The sequence below is a fragment of the Equus asinus genome, chromosome 8 (genome assembly GCF_041296235.1).
Source record: "Equus asinus isolate D_3611 breed Donkey chromosome 8, EquAss-T2T_v2, whole genome shotgun sequence".
NCBI lineage: Eukaryota > Metazoa > Chordata > Mammalia > Perissodactyla > Equidae > Equus > Equus asinus.
The window spans coordinates 24,059,354-24,077,339 of record NC_091797.1 but is presented as its reverse complement, the minus strand read 5'-3'; positions in this window follow the sequence as shown (position 1 = coordinate 24,077,339).

Below are 17,986 nucleotides of genomic sequence, written 5' to 3'. Positions count from 1 at the left end.
TGTTTCTTTTTCCTTCTGTTTAATGTGGCTACTAGAAAATCTTAAATTATATATGTGACTTCTAGTTGTGGCTCATGTTATATGTCTATGAAACGGCACTGGTCTTGGGGCCAGCCCAGTGGTGCAGCGGTTAAGTGTGCACCTTCTGCTTCAGCGGCCCAGGGTTCACCAGTTCGGATCCCGGGTGCGGACATGGCACCGCTTTGCACGCCATGCTGTGGTAGCTGTCCCATGTATAAAGTAGAGGAAGACGGGCATGGATGTTAGCTCAGGGCCAGCCTTCCTCAGCAAAAAGAGAAGGATTGGCGGCAGTTAGCTCAGGGCTAATCTTCCTCACAAAAAAAAGAAAACAGCACTGGTCTAGAGGAAAAACCAGTTGCCCAAGTTGTGAAAAAGCCTAAATGTATCAGCATCAGCATCACCTCTTGTTCTGATTGGTCTCGCCCACCATGTTCCCAAGAATGGCTCTGTTGAGTAGAGGAGCCTTCATGGCATGTTGTGAGGGGCCCACACGTGGTGCCCTGTGATCCGGGTACATGATGAAGGCCTGAGTTCAAATCCCAGCTCTGCCGTCCACTTATAAGTGACCTCAGGAATGTCACCAGCTTTTCACTTTCCTCATCTGTAAAAATGTCAAGGGGATGAATTGTATAATCTCCTACCTTTCTGGCGGTGGATGCCTCCTTCTAAAAGTATTCGCATTTTTAAAAGAGGGCAATGCTTAACCCAAATTAAATGGCAAAACTTCAGGCCCAAGTGGAGAGGAAGCTTGGGCCCTCCTGGATCCTTCAAATAACTGAAAATCTACATGGGCCTGATAAACATACAGGAAGTCATAGGACGTGGTAGACGACCTCGAGGTTCCAGGTGGGTCTGTAGTTCTCTTCATTTGTACACCAAGCACACGCTGTTGATTCAAGCTGCTTGGACAGGCCATGTCATGAGCACGTTCTCTTCTGGCACACACACGCACATCTCCATAAGTGCAGACACCCGCATGCACACACAGTGTGACCACCTATGCCGGCATTCACAAACTCTTGCCCACATTTTTCTCTGGCAGCACAAGCAGCAGAGCATGCTTAAGAAATCAGCCTCCAATTCCAAGGGGAAAGCATCACTCACCTGGAGAGACAGAGGAACAGGAGGAGGTCCCAGGGGTCCTCAGGAAGCAGGTGGCATGCAGCCAGGTCATGCACAGGGCCCTGGTCCAAGACCAGAGAGACGGAGTAGCAGAGGCTGCAGGAAATCCAGAGACAAACCAATAATGAGCTGGCGGGCCCCAGGAGAAGTGGCAAAGCTAATTGCAAACCCCAGCCGGACAACATCAGCCAATTAGAGCAAAATAGAGTCCCAGGAGGGGAAAACCAGTTATCACAGAGGGCCAGAGCCACCGTCCTGGTTCTGAAAAGCAAGAGGAAAAAAGGCACTTCAGAGAAAATGAGAAATTATTCCCAAATAGAGGAGGTGGGAGAGAAAGGCACAATGGAGAGGGGAGGGATGCCACATTTGTGTGTCCCCTTCGATTGACGCTTTGTGGACACCGGACCACTTACAATGCTTTGAAGGCAGAGAGATAAACGAACAGGAAGTTCCCCTTGAACCACCTTTCCACCGATCCAAACTCTATCCAGTTCCACATTTCACCTCTTCCAGGAAGTCTTCCTTCCCACGACAGCTTCAGTCCCTGCTGATCTTGCTATGAATTCCCAAAGTAACTTAGAGCAGAGATCCAGGTCCAGAAGCTAGGAGAAGAAATCAAGTGAACACCTTACGCAAGAAACAAGGTAATTTAATATTGTTTATTTAGAAAGAAAACATTCAACTCACTTGCTTTTAAATTAAGAATAGGAAGCATCTAATTTTGTGAAATTAGCGCTAGACAGAATATATGCCCATTAAAGTTTGGGGAAAGAGAAAGAGGAATGGGATTGGAGGGAAAGGAAGAGAGTAAAGAAAAGAAAGATGTGGGAAAGGGAAAGAGAGAGAGAGAAGTGGGAAGAGAGAAATAATTATGTGAAGGGAGAGCTAGAGAAGAAGGGAAGGCTGGGAGGATGTGTCGTACACCAAGAAAGTCACTTTTGAAAGAACATGTACTCTTCCATGAAGGGTTCTATAAGTGTCCATTAGGTCAAGTTGGTGGCTAGAGTTGTTTAGGGCTTCTATGCTCTTGCTGATCTTATGTCTGCTTGTTCTATCAATCACTGAGAGAAGAGGCTGAAGTCTCTAACTACAGTCAAGGGCCACATAATGACGTGTTGGTCAACAACAGACTGCACACACAACAGTGATCCCATAAGATTAGCACCATATGGCCTAGACGTGTAACAGCCTATACCATCTAGGTTCGTGTAAGTACACTCTATGATGTTTGCACTGTGACAAAATCACCTAATGACGCATTTCTCAGAATGTATCCCCATCATTAAGCGACATATGATTGTATATGGTATATTTTCCATCTCTTCCTCCAGTTCTATCATTTGTTGCTTCATATATTTTGAAGCCCTGTCGTTAGGTGCATTCACGTTTAGAATTGTTATGGCTTCTGATGAATTCACCCTTTTATCAGTCTGTAATATTCCTGTTCTCCCTGGTAATTTTTCTTGTTCTGAAGTCTACTTTGCTATTAAGCTAGCCACTTGAGTTGTGTTTTTTTTTAATTGTGATAAAATACACATGACATAAAATTTACCATCCTAACCATTTTTGAGCTTTCAGTGGTGTTAAGTATATCCACATTACTGTGCAACCAATCTCCAGAACTTTTCATCTCGGAAACCTGAAACTTTATACTCATTAAACAACATCCTACTCATTTATTCTTCTTCCCCTCTGCCCCTAACAACCACCCTTCTACTTCCTGTCTCTATGATTTTGACTGCTTTAGATACCTTATATAAGTGAAATCATACAGTATTTGTCTTTCTGTGATTAGCTTATTACACTTAGCATAATGTCCTCAAAGTGCATCCATGCCAGAGCATGTGTCAGAATTTCCTCCCTTTTTAGGGCTGAATGATATTCCATTGTATGTTTATACCACATTTTGTTTATCCATTCATCTGTCAGTGGACATTTGGGTTACTTCCACTTCTTGGCTATCATGAATAATGCTGTTATAAACATGAGTGTACAAATATCTTTCAATTCTTTTGTATGGTCACCTAGAAGTGGGATTGCTGGACCATATAGCAATGCTATTTTTAATTTTTTTCTGAATCGCTATACTGTTTTCCACAGTGGCTGCATCATTTTGCATCACTTCAGTTATCTTATACATACAGCATATAGTTGGGATGCTGCTGTTGTTTTCCAATGTGACAATGTCTGTCTTTTAATTTATGAGTTTAGGCCATTTACCTTTAATGTAACTTAGTGTAATTTACAGTTAATGTAATTCAACTAACATGGCTGAATTTAGGCCTACTTTTTTATTGTTTTTTTTTTGTTCCCCTCTGTTTTTGGTTCCTCTGTTTCCTCTTTCCTGCCTTTGTTTGCATTATTTGATATTTTTTGTGTTATATTTTAATTAACCTATTGGTTTTTATAGCTACGTCTATTTATATTATTTTTTTAATGATTGCTCTAGGAAGTAGAATACACACACTTAATTTTTCACAGTCTACTTGGAGTTAAGAGTTTACCACTTCAAGCAAAATATAAAAGCCAGAACTGTCAATTTTAAAATGATATCCAAGTGTAAAAGACAAGGTGAAGGACACTGTGTATTGTTTACTTAGTGTTTGTGTGGTAAATACAGAGGAGTATATGTTTGAACATGCTGATAGCATTTCTGAGAGGCTACACAAGAAATCCTTAATAGTGACTGCCTTGGGGAAGGCAAGGATAGGGGAGACAAGGATGGGAGGAGAATTACTTTTCACTGTAAATCTCTTTGTTTCTTTATGTTTTAATCAACTTCATATATTAAATTTTCAACAAATAATTCATTAAAAAGCTTTATCATCTGTTATCCAAAAAGTCTCTTGAAATATTAATAGTGACATAATAAGTGTTAATGGCTTTACAATTGCTCAAATTTTTAAATTTTAGAGGTTCTACTCTTAAAAGGATCATCTAAAGCAATGGAAATTACACACCAGCGATCAGAGTGAGACAGGGAAAAGGCAGAACCAAAAACTGTATCTTGAGCAGCAGACACTGTAGCAGCAGCAGGATGCAGCTGTCACCCAGCATCTGGGATTAACCATCGGCCGCGACTCACAAGTTCCAGAAACTCCCCACTCCACGAACATCCCCCGCCCCTTTACCTAAACATTCCCCTCTCCTTGCCTAGTCAATCAGCAGTCTAACTGATATATCATCATTCCTTCATTATCCGTATAGTCCCTTCTACATCCAAGAGCTGAGCTGGTCACCAGGAATGCAACAGAGAGAAAGACACGAGCCCTCCCTGTCTTCATGGAGACTGTTGTGGAGCATCCCTGAGTCTGTCATGACCTATGCTGGTGCTTGTGTCTAATGATCCTTATTCACCTTTATGGCTCACCTCTAGTGTCACCTTCTCTGTGAATCTGCCATTGTGGACATCCCTTCCTTGACACTGTACATACCCTCTACCTTTGTTACAGTACTTGTCAGACTGTGTAGCAGTTGCCCCCTTATTAGCCTGTGACCCCTGCTGTTAATCTCAGTCGGTCTCAGGGCCTGGAGCTTAACAGTGATTGGCCAGGCAGCTCCTAGCTCAGCACCTCGAGGGCAGGAGGCCCACCCAAGGCAAGTTCAAATGTGGGGGAAAGAAGACAGTAACTATAGCTTAGAGGCCAGAGCAGGAGAAGCAGGCAAAGCCTGAGCCACAGCTAAGGAAGGAGAAGACACGGGAAGGGAAAGGAGGGAACTTGCCTTGGGTGGGCCTCCTGCCCTCGTGGTGCTGAGCTAAGAGCTGCCTGGCCAATCACTGTTAAGCTCCAGGCCCTGAGACCGACTGAGATTAACAGCAGAGGTCACAGGCTAATAAGGGGGCAACTGCTACACAGTCTGATAAGTACTATAACAAAGGTAGAAGGTATGTACAGCATTGAGGAAGGGATGTCCACAATGGCAGATTCACAGAGAAGGTGACACTAGAGGTGAGCCATAAAGGTGAATAAAGGCAAAGGCCAAGAATCCCTGTCCCTTCACAGGTGGGCCCCTCCTCCAAGCCCTGAACTCCTTGATTTCTCCTCCTGAAGGTCCCTGCACAACCGGGAGCCCCCCAACAGAAATATGAAGCTTCCTCTATTTAGCGGGTTGGGCCTTCTTCCCCTTCTTTTTATAATCATTGGTCTAATTATGTAAATCCTTCTTCCCTTCCATCAGAGCTTGGCACCCTGCACCCATCATCTTTGATCTGCAAACACAGCTCACCATGTTCCTGGCCCTGCCTGCCTCCTTTGTGACCCGTTCTTCTTAGCCAGTCCATTGGATTAGTTTCCCTGCCACTTCTTCTCAATGGGTTTTGTCAACAGCCCTTTTTAATTACATATACTTTCTATTCTAAGTTCCAAGGTAGCTGAGCCATCATAGACCAGCCCCAGTTCAGCTACAGCTGGAACAGGTGACTTCCCAAGTGATGTGACGAGGTATATGGGCCACAGTTCTTAATTGCAGACCACAGAATCCACTCCAGCTAAAGACAAGGGTACCTATTAAGGGGTAAAAATAGTATGGAAAGCTAAAGAAACAGATCTAGGCCAGTAGTTATCAACTGCACTTTAGAATTGCCTAGAGAGCTTAAAAAAATAAAATACCCAAGTCCAAGCCTCACTCAAACCAATTAAACCAGTATTTATTAACATTTTTTTAAGTCCCTGGTAATTCTGATATATAACCAAGATTCAGAACTATTACTCCAGGCCAGCAGGTTACAACCTTGGCTCCATATTGGAATCACCTGGGGAGTTTTTAAATGCTGATGCCCAGGCCCCTCTGCTAGAGATTATGATTTAATCAATCAAGGGAGTGGCCTTGGCTTCTGGAGTGTTCAAAATTCCCCAGTGATTGTAATTGTCGCCTTGGCTGTGCTCCCTTATCGTCCAGGCCAGTACTTTTCAATCTTGAACGTATTTGTCAATCACACAGTGACTTGTCAAATGCAGCTGATTCGTTAGGACCTGGCTGGGACCTGGCATTCTGCTCCTGACCTGTGGACCACAGTCTAGGGGGAGGCATAAGCTGAGCTTCTGGGATCATCTCCTAAGACTACCCTGCAGAATGGGGAGCTGCTGCCCACTCTCAGTCAGGAAGCTTCGGTGTCAGACAGCTGCCCCCTACAGCTGTCAGCAACAGAATAGGTTGGCCCACTGGGACGTGGCCCAACAGAACCATGATGCCAGCTGGGACAATGAATATCCCACACTCCACCTCTCTGCTCAGCGACTCAGTTCCAAATCACAATCGCACCGGAAGGCAGCTGCTTGGTGGATCCTAACCTATACCCTGCATCTCTCTGCAAGGATGCCTGGGAAATGTAGTTTCCAGCTTTTCAAGCTCAGCTCACTAGAGATGGGTTGAAACAATGCTGAATGAACCAACTTGTAGTAACCCCTATAGTGCCGGAAAAGGCGCTCTGTCTACCTTATTGGAGCCCGAAATCCCACCATTTGAAAGTAATTTCTTGAGATTAGGTATTTTCAATGAAGGCAGAAGGTTATCCATGCCAGCATGGTTTGTACCAGCAAAGGATTGGAAGCAACCCTCTGTGACTGGTAAGTAATCATGGCGCACTCTTATAGCGGAATGCCGTGCAGATGATGAAAAGAACAAGACAGCTCTCGATGGACTGATACTGAAGGATCCACAGGATATATTAGAAAGTAAAACGTACAAAAGTAAGATGCTACAGTTGGCGCTAAAGGAGGAAAAGGAACTCATGTCCCTTTGTATTGGCAGAGATTCTCTCGAAGGATACTCACAAAATAGGACTCAGCTACAAATTCCACAGAGAGGAACAGGTGGTCAGAGGACAGGGGACAGAGGACATCCTGTTCAAGCTTTAGATTTTGTACCTTTTACATAAACAAGTACAACCTGCTTTGTAAAAATAAATAAATAAATCTGCTTTATAAAAACACCCTGCGAGGTACAACACATGCATGCATTTATTCAACAAAGATTATCTACCCCTCTACACACACCTCCACCCCGTTCCTTGTCCCAGTTCTGCGGGAGGACCAGGGCGCCGTCCCTGAGGCTGTGCAGACCCCACACCACAGTGTGATGAGTGGGTGTACAGAGTCCTGGAGCACAGAGGAGGGATCCCTGGATCAGTCTGAGGGCCCCCGGGGAGTCTGATAGAGAAGACAGCATTTAGACTGAACTTGAGGGAGATGTAAGATCACATTTGGTGAAGAACAGCCCACAGAGACAACACCCTGTGCAGTAAGGAGCTTGAGAAAAGGCACAGTACACAGTATGCCCAGATGATCAGACACAGGACAGTCCGATCTGATGCAGGATGAGCAACAAGACCGTGTGCGTGGACATGTGTGCCATCTCCCTGGGCCTCTATACGTGCGAGGATGTGCAGAGAGTGTCTTCACAAGATGAAGGCTGAGGTTGGCAAGCACTAAGTCTGAGATTCCTGACTTGGAACAGTTCTAGCCTCCTGACCAAATCCAGCTGGAAGCTGCCAAATGGAACTGCGGGCTCAGAGGTGGACCCAGCGGTGTTTGATTACCAGCTCACTTAGAAACACCTTGAACTGAGGAGAAGGAGAGGATAGGCAACCTCTACTCTTAAAATACTGTTGTGACATTTGGGGCCTTTATCTGAAGAAACAGCCTCATGCTTTGAAGGAACGATGTGTCCCCCATCACCACCTCCAAGTCACCACCGGTCTGAACGAAGGCAGAACTCTGAAACCAGAGAGGTTGTTTTCTGCACCCTCTCACTGTCCCCTTCTTGGGATCTCCCTCTGCTGTAGGGGCCAAACAGAGATACAAACGATTATGTGGCAGCCATCCAGATGAAGACAAATGTATCTGGGAAAGGATCGCGGAGGACACGACAGAGAACAGCTGCTATGCCGGGCCTGGATGGGCAAGAAGGTCTTAGATAGGGAATAGGAGGAGGACAGCTGGGGACAGGGAGATGGCACAGCATGAGTGTTAGAAAAGGCAAAGGGAAAAGGAATGGCAAGAGGATGGACGACATAGAGGCCTTTATGGGACAGAAGGCCAAGAGAACTCTGGGACAGAAGGAGCCATTTCCAGAGGTGGTACAGCAGTTTCCCGGCACAGCCAAAACAAAGTGTGACAAAGTCAGTGGCTGAGAACGACAGAAGTTACTCATCGTTCTGCAGGCCAGAAGTCTGAAATCAAGGCATCAGCAGGCCATGCTCCCTCTGACGTCCTAGAGGAGGATCGTCCCTTGCCTCTTCCTGGCGTCCGGCGGGTGCTGGCGCTCCTTGGTGCCCCTTGGCTTGTGGACACTTCAGCCTCTGTCTTTGTCCTCACGTGTCAACCTTTCCCTGTTCTTATAAGGACACCAGTCATTGGATTTAGGGCCCACCCGAAGCCACTGTGAGCTCATCGTAACCTGATTACATCTGCAGAGAACCTATTTCCAGATAAGGCCACGTTCACAGGTACTGGAGGTGGGGACTTCAACGTATATTTTGAAGACACAATTCAACCCACAGCAGACAGTAAATAAGTTTTCTCTTCTCAGGAAACCGCAGAGACTTCATTAAGGAAGAATCCTGGGGCTGCCTCCGAGCTCAGAGGGAGACAGCGATCTTCAAGGCCCTCGTAGTCCCTGCAGGGGGTTCTGCCAAGTGTCCACGTGCCTGGTGTGGACATGGAGCACAAGCAGTGGAAGCAGGAGAACTTCATCAGAACGTACATCCTGTTCCTTTGGGCGCGCCTCTAGACTATTCTTATGCTGCTCCCAGCTCCGAAGACGTCCTCAGCAATGCTCCACAGCCTGCCTTCCCCAGGTCCCCACACTCCATGTCCCTCTTTCCTCCTTCTCCCTCATCCACCCTCACCTGTCCCATGCACTGTTCCCTCACGCTTAATTCTCTGGGTAATAAACGATCACTGCCAATGGCACAAATGGTCCCACGCCTCTTCCAACTGGCAATTTGCTTCTTAATAGGAGCTTCCTGGAGACACAATTCCTTAACACAGAGGAGAGATTGAGCCCCATGGGGCTTTGTCATGTTCCGTCAGTCCTAAGCCTCTGTGAGAAATGGGACCTGGTCCTTGGAGGAAGCCAGTTTTGGGGGACTGGCTCCCCAACCCAGTGTCGACTGACCGACCTGGACAGACCTTGTGGTTGAGATGGGCTAGAAGGAAAGTTGCATAACCTACTCCTGAAAAGGGAGAAATTGGGAGCCCAGGAATCGCCAGGCCTGAGCTGTAGCTCCAACTCTGCTCAGAGCTGGATCACCATGTGATCCAGGGTGGGCTCTCGTGGCTGCAAAACTCATTCTAATGACGATCCGAGTGAGCAACAGCAGGCCCCTCCTCCTCTCCGGGTCTCGGCCTCGCCCTCCTTTCAATGGGAGGATAAACAGAACACTCTTCTGACTGTGACACTTATCAGTGATTATTACAAGATGGTTTCACTCAAACTACATTTTTAAAATCCAGTCTGTGCTTGGAACACTTCAAATATTTTATTACTAGGTCTACAGTACATAACAAAGTAATTGTGCAATTAAGAGATAATGTCAATGCTGTAGAACAATGTTGACAAGATAATAGCCTTCTGAAACCACATAAATGCCAAAGCAAGTGAGCAAATTTATAGGTGGAAAAAACAGACAAACAAGTGGCAAATGGCCCAAAGACTCCTCATGGTCCAAGTTGGTCCATTTGCCTCATAGCCCAGTTTCCATCATGACATTCCAGTGCTGGCTCACAACATGCCCTGGGGTCCCTGTTATGTACCCCCCAAGCATGGGGTCAACACTGAAGAAGGCAGGGTCATCTGTCACAGCCAGTCCTCACTGCTCCATTTGCAGACTCTCAGGAATTAGTTGCATGGCTGTCAGGCCTGGAGGGGCTGGAGGTTATTGGGTTCAGACACTCCTAGTGCCCCCAGTGCCAGGTGAGGAGGCTGAGATGCAGAGTCAGGAAGGGTTTTCTGAGCTGGCTCATGGAAGAAGGACGGGAAACCTGGGCTCTTTTCCTAGTTTGCCACTTTTCCTTCCTCTGGCCAGAATGCCTTACTTAGCTCTAGTTTCTCAAGGTAGCCGGAAGGAGCTGGAAGTGGAAGCGGGATGGGTCACATGACCTTGAGATCCGGAAGCTATCCCCAGAGCAGACGGAGGGGAGCAGACGTTGGACTGCAGAGAAAGGTGAAGGTGGGGGAGGATGGAACTGTGAAGGTGGTGAGTGGGGAGGAGGCTTGTCCACTCCATCTTGCAATATCGGGAAAGGCCGCACACTCTCCAAATTGAGCAGAGCTAAGAATAGAGCAAAGAGGGACGTGCTGGCTCACTGGAGGGAGAAGGTCAGGCTGCCTTCCCTGGAAAGGGAACCTGGGGTGCTGTAAAGAGCACTGGCTCTGGAGCCAGAAGAGCTGAGTTCAAGCCAGTCACGTGCTAGGCGACTGAATAAAACACCGATTTCCCATCTCTGGGCGACAGTTTCCTGCTCCTGAAATGAGGGTGATAGACCTGATCGGTAATGCCCAACAACCTGGTGGGAGGTGACCTTCTATTTCCAGCTAGCTTCCTAGGCGACTGGAATGATCTGGGGGCTGGATGCTCCGTGAAGCTTCTCCCACCTCCAGCAGCCACAGATTCTGTGAAATATCAGATGGACTCACAATGGTTTTGATAAACTCCTGAATGCTGGAGCTTTAATGGGATCCTAAATATAGGAATGGAGTTGAGGCACCCCTAACCCACGAGAGTAATGTCGGGTGGACATGCAGTCTCTTGGCTTTCCTGTTGGACACAGAGCCCAGGGGTGGATGAGCCACGGGTCCAAAGAGGTGTGAGCCCCATTCTCCCACGTCTCACGCCTTTGTGCATGCTGTTCCCTCTGCCTGAAACCCTCTTCCTTTCCAATTGGAACCCACCTTCCAATTCAACTAGTGGGTTACCGATTAGGGAAGCTTTGCTGAGTCCTCTGAGCAGCGTTAATTACTTTCCTTGTCACATTGAATTATTTATACGCTGACCTGTCGAGATTGTTTTCAGATTTGTCTCTCTGGTTAGACTTCTGGAGGGCAGACACTGTCTTTTCACCTCTCTAAATTGGGTAATGAACAGAGTGTCTGCAAAGAGTAGGAGCTCAGTAAGCCACTGTTAAATGAAAAGAAAGAAAGATAAAGAAGGATGGAAGGCAGGAGCGAGGGAGAGAGGGAGGGAAGGAGGGAGGGAGGGATGGGGAACACAGTAAAAGAGGGAACAAGATTGCACTATTTTCCTGTGTTTGTTCACAGGGATGTAGTTTTGATTAGTTGCAATCATAGTGTGATCCAATTTTTTATCCTGTTTTTTCATTTCATATTAATCTGTAAGCATTTTCCGTGTTGCTACACAATCCTCATAATTATCACTTTAATGGCTGCTTAATATCCCATCAGGTTGATGTGCCGTAATTTACTTAACCATGTCCCTCTTTAGAACATAACCTTTTAAAACATTAAACAGAAAACTTGACAAGGTTTTAAAATAGATGGGGTTTCTTGGCAACACGGGCGGCATTTCTGAGATGCGCGTGCTCAGGAAGCATGGAGCATCCCTCCACCGCCCAGCACCGCTTCCCCCACCCCACCCCCACCCCCCAACCCCCCCCACCCTCCACCTCCCCCCACCCCCACCCCACATTGGCCAGGATGGTGGAGAAGCAGGGATGGGGCTGGCCCTGGGTCTGAGCGGCAATGAGAGCGCAGAGGAGAAGACGGGAGGATCCTGCTCCCAGCGCCCACTCTGCCAGGCTGCCAGTTTGTGCCCTAGCTCTGCCTTTGATGAAGGAGAAGCACTCATTGTTCATGCTTGGGAAACCATAATAATAATAATAATAAATTATAATAATAATGATGGCTACCATAGATTGAGCTCTGCAGTAAAATCTTTATAAAATGTATCCCATTTAATCTTCACAACCAGCCAGTAAAGTAGGTCCCATTATTTTATTCCCCATTTTACTGGTAAAGAAACTGAGACCCAGAGGTCACACAGCAAGTTGGGAGCTGGTCGTGACCCCAGGCAGTCTGGCTTCAGGGTCCCTGCTAGTCCTGAGCTCCTCTCCGCCCTCTTCTGTGGCTTCTGTCACTCAATGATCCCCGTTCCCCAAGGCCCTCTCTCCACAGCTCGTTCAGCCTTGTCCTTACCAGGTTGTACCTGGAGCCCAGGGGGACTTCAAAACTTTAGCAATGACCTGGACAAGGGCCTAGATGACTCACTGAACCCACTGTTTGTGGTGACTTGCAGTTGGGGACAGGGAACTTGTGTTGGTGGCAGGAACAGGCTCTGGCATCCGGAAGACAGTAAATAGAGCAGAAACATCTAGGTCTGAGTTTGCCCCCTGGGCTTGGTATTTACCAGCTGTGCAGCCCTGGGCCACTCACAGCTCTCAAAGACCCAACTGCCTAGTCTGTAAAATGGAGATAATAATGCCACTTCCTAGGGTTGTTGTAAGGATTCGAGATGATGATGTGTGACAGCTACGCAGCGCTCAATAATGGGTAGCTGTTTCTATTATCTCAAAAGACCAGACAGGAGCCAGCTCTAACAAGACGAATTCCTTGGGTTAGAGGTAAACCCTCCACTTCTGTCCAGTACAAGCCAGGGAAGAAAAACAAACACAAGGGAAAATGTAAGGGTTTCATTTTCCATCAGCTCCAAAGGTGTGACTGGAAGGATGACGATGGTGATGGTGCTGCTGCCGCTAACGGTGATGATGATGATGATGATGGTGATGATGGTGATGATGATACTGGCATTTATTGTGCATCTGCTGTGTGCAGGCACTACGCCATATACTTTATGTGTATTAACGCATTACATCTCAAACATCCCTATGAGGTAGGGACTATTTTTTTTTTTTTTTTTAAGATTTTATTTTTTTCCTTTTTTTTTTTTTCTCCCCAAAGCCCCCAGGTACATAGTTGCACATTCTTAGTTGTGAGTCCTTCTAGTTGTGGCATGTGGGACGCTGCCTCAGCGTGGTTTGATGAGCAGTGCCATGTCCGCGCCCAGGATTCGAACCAACGAAACACTGGGCCGCCTGCAGCGGAGCGCGCGAACTTAACCACTCGGCCACGGGGCCAGCCCCGAGGTAGGGACTATTATTATTCCCATTTTATAGATGAGGAAATTGAGGCACAGCAAGGATTGTGTGGCTGCCTGTGATGTTCCTACCGTCTTGGTTGGATGGACACCAGCAGAGCATCTAGCAGAAGCCCACTCTGCTCTGTGCTGGGCAGAGCCCCTTGGAGGATGACTTTCAGTTCTGGGAGCCCTGAAAGCAGCGAGAGGAAGGGGGAGCTTCTGATGGGAGTGGGTCTGGAAAAGAACCACCACAATGAGTCCCTCTTTGAAGGGACTCCAAAAAATGCCCAGTAAAGACTCTGAAAGACTCAGAGTTGTCCCGCTGGAGAAGAAGGGGTGTGGGGGCGGGGGGCTGGCTGCCCTCCTCAAACTCAGGCTCCATCTTTGCTGCTGGTGCTGTACCTGAGTCTTATTACTCTCTAAAAACCCCACAGACTTGCCCAGCACATAACAGGTATTTGGTACAAGTGTGTTGAGTGAGTGAGTATGAAGGGCAAGGGTGTGTGAGGTCCCAAGGGGTAATGTTGTACAATGTGTGGAAGCTGTAGGGAGAGAGACACTGGCTCCTCACAAGGAGGACATGTCTCTTTGAGTGGCCAAAGATGACTTGCTTCAGCTGATTGGCAGTGAATCTGCTGTCACTGGAATAATTCCAGGAGAGACTGGAACAAACACCCAACCAGGAGGCTGGCCACAAATGCAAGGCTGAACCACACGACTTTCAGGGTCCCTCCCAGTTCTGGGGTTCTGGGACCCGTGTCTCCACCATCTCTTCTTAAAACTTTCCTCTTCATTTCCCATTCCTGAGCTGGAAAGGAACTAAGAAGCTGATAAGCCACTTCCTTTGGAGGGGATAATAATGGAAAATTAGCTCCACGTGTTTAACAGTGAGCTCTTAAAGACTGATAATGCCTGAGCTTAATCCGGGGCGATACATCTTTAAAGTCGGCATTAGCCCTGGAGCACATGTCGTGTTGGAGTGGAGATAACTTGGGGCCACAAACAGCCTTGAATACCTCATTGGGACCTGAGGACTTCCGCTGCAGGAAACAGGTTACCCATGGACGCGGATCAGGGTTCAGCTCAGGAAAACTCTGGCCAGGGAGAGACCGCTGACCTCTCACAAACCCCAAATGGGGGCCTTCCCTCGCTGTGGACACAAACCACTCAGGAAACAAAGCAGTCCTGCCCCTCAGGGCCCTCTGCCCCCTGCCCTGGGAGCTTGCAGCCCTGATCTCAGCACAGGTGGGCCTGGGCTATTGCGAGCTGGCTTCCGGCTTCGTGGCAGCCTCTGACCTGACCATGGAAGCAAGGGAGAAATCCGAGGGGTATGTTGCCCCCTGCCAGAAGCACATCATACCAGACAGGTGGGCAGGTGGAGGCAGGCTGGGAGGGGGGCAGAGGTGCTAACCAGGGGGCAGAGGCTATGCAGGCCAGAGAAGAGCTGGTGTATCCAGGGCTGCAGGGAGACCCAGGCCCCTGGGCACGGATCAGGAGCCCAGGCTGTAACAGGGCAAAGGCATCACGGGCTGGACACCAAGGAGCCACATCCAGGTAGGGTCTGAGTGATGGGCAGGTTCAGCAGCAGCAAAAGAGAGGCTGGTAGTGGGACTCACCCCATCTAGAGGAAGGGAATGTGCGAAAGCTTGCTGCCCAGGCCTGAGCTGGTAGAGAAGGAGCAACAGCTCCTGAGATGCTGCGGAGAAAGGCTCAGACGGGCCATGGAGGACCCAGAGCGAGAGGGAGAAAGGAAACAGAAGAGATGAAGAGAAAACCCAGCCTGCCAACCTAGAGCCCTAGAAGGCCCACGAGGGAACTGGAACTGGGTGACATTTGGGGCAATTGAATCTTAAATGGAGAATTGAAGAGGCTGGAACTGGAAGAGAAGTCAGGAATCTCCCAGCCCAGCCCCCCATCTTACTTGAGGACACAGAGGAATTAGGGACAGGAGCGTCAGCGAAGGGATGCGGGCCTGGCTTCCTGCTTCTGTGCTCTTCTGGCCATCTGCCTTCATTGTCTACACCGCATAACAAACGACCACAGCCGTATTGGCTTAAAACAACACCCGTGTATTATCTCACAGTTTCTGTAGGTCAGAAGTCCAAGGGCTTGGCTGGGTTCTCTGCTTAGGCTCTCACAAGGCCAAAACCAAGGTGCTTGCCAGGCTGGGCTCTTATCTGGAGCTCTGGGGAAGAGCCGCCTTCCAGGACCATTCGAGCTGGAGGCACGACTTAGCTCCTGGCGGTGGTGGGACTGAAGACCTCATTTCCTGGCTGTCGTCAGTCAGGAATTGTTCTCAGCCCCCAGAGGCTCTGCTCAAGTCCTTTCCACATGGCCCCTTCCTCTCCAAAGCCAGCAACGGCACCTCAAATCTCTCAAGTGCTTCAAAGCTCTCTAACTTCGCCTTCTGCAACCAGCCGGAGAAAACTCTGATTTGAAAGGGCCCGTGTGACTAGATTGGGCCACCCAGATAATCTCATGCCGAGAGCCAACTGACTACTCGTTATTACACCTGCAAATCAAGGGAACACCACCTGAGGCAGAGATCACAGGGGCCACTGCAGTATTCCTCCTACCACACCAGCTAAGTGGATGGATAATGGTGTGGATGGATAATGGTGTGCAGGCAGGGGTGGCAGGGGAAGGAGAGAGGTAGAAAGCCAGCAGGGCTGGTGTGTATGGCCCGGGGGTTCCCCGCAGCCATGCAGATGTGGGAGCTATTGAGCATCCGTGCTCCCCAGGAAGAACCTGCACAGCTAGAGAGCTTATGACCAGGCCTTGTGTCCTTGCCTCTCTCTCCCATGGATCCCCAAAACTGGATTCATTGATGCCCCTCCAAACACACACACAAGATCCAGGCCCACCCTGGTCCCCAAGCCCAGACTGGCCAGGCTGGAATGTCAGCAGCAGCTTCAGCCTGCACTGCCAACCTCCTCAGAATCTGCGTGCCCAGGGAAAGTCTGGGGAGTCTGAAGTGAGCAAGTCACACACCGTGTGTAACCCAGATCGCCAGACACCAGGTGTCCACCGGAGGGCGCCCTCCAGAGTCCACCCAGCCTCCTGTAGGCCAGACCCATGTGGGAACCACAGCTGCTCACCTGGGGCCCCAGCTGCCTTTCCCAGGGCGGGGCCTCCTTGTGATATTGTCACCACTGGCTAGAGGCCTGACCACAGAGACCCCCAGAGCTGTTTCACCTGCATCTGCTTATCTCCCGCCCTGAGTCCTCCTCATGCACAGGAGGGTGCCTCTTGGTACCCATACTCGCCAGCAGCAGTGCCGTGTGTCCCTCTCCCAGTCCTTCATGGTGTCCTGCCCTGACCCAAAGCCACAGTTTATCTTCTCCTGTACAAACTCTGCCTAGCTACCACCCGGCCTTCTCCTTCAGTGTAGGAAGCCTCGCCTTCTCCACCTTTCCCATCCCAACCTCCAAGCCTCAGTAACCACAGACTCTAAAGCCCCTCCACTGTGGACTTTGCCCCACTGTGAGCACCTTGAGGGCAGGCACAGGACGCTTTTCATCTCCGCATCCTGAGCACCACGGACAGTGCCTGGTGTGGGATAGGAACACTGAGATTCTGATGGATCGAGTACGTGAAGGGCTCACCTGCAGGGTGCAGGAGGGAAATGCAGGGGTGGCACCTAGAAGCTACCTCTGATTTGCAAGACCAGGCTGCCATACCCTAGTAGGTCAGTCATGTTCAGTGACACTCAGGGCCACTCCTTCCAATCCTCCATTTCTAGGAAAGAGAGCAACAGCAGCCAATAAGGATAAAGAAAAGCCATTATTCTAATATTTCAGTCCCCGTGCAAAGCAGTGGTGAATCTGTGACTTGCTTCCCTCCTTTTTGCTGAGTCTATTGAGAACTCATATCCTGGAAATCAGTGAGATCCCTGGCAGAGGAGGTGGAAATGATAAAACTTACAAGTAGCAGATTCTAGCTAATCCCTGCCCTTGAGTTCTGTTGGGTTGGCTCAGGACCTGGGATGGGAGGGCGATGATGGAGCCACGACCTGGGACTCAGGAAGCTGACGTTCCTGGGCAAGGAGAAAAGTGCCATGCATTATCTCATATGCCATCCTTTTAACGTTAGGGAGAAGAAAGCCCTTATCCCTCCCTAATTAGGTTCAATTTATAGGCAAGAGGGAGGCAAACCAGCCTGCCCTATCTGAGCCCATCGCAGCTTAGTCTCTGGGAGGAGGTGGTCTCAGCAGCTGCTGGTGGGCTCCCTTCTGCCATTCACAGCTGCTTAAGCAGCAGCCTGGGAGAACAGGCCTTTCTAGCTGGGTCTCTCTGGGTTCACAGAACATCTCTTGAAGTGCCACAGGAATCAGGCTAGAATTTATCACACATTTGGCACAAATAAGTCAACCCAGTGAAAAGATTTGCTGCGACCACTGAGAGTTATAATAGCACAAGAAATGGCCTTTCAGATACAATGGTATAAAACCGGAAGTTTTACAGAGAAAAGACTTAGGTAGGCATCTTTACCCAGGCCATGTGTGCAAGCGGGGAGCTTCAGATGCCCTAGACACCGAGCTTGTCCTCGCATTTTCACTCCGGTGTCTGTGTGGTTGTCTACTTCATGCCTCACGTCCCTCTGACTCCATGAGGCACGGATGGTTTCTGCCCTGTCAGAGGCATTTATTAATCATTGTTGAATAGACAAACAGTGGGTAAAGTTTCTCTTCAAAGCAGAATAGAAAACCAGAGTACAAGGGAGCAGTCAGTGATAACATCCGGAATGATG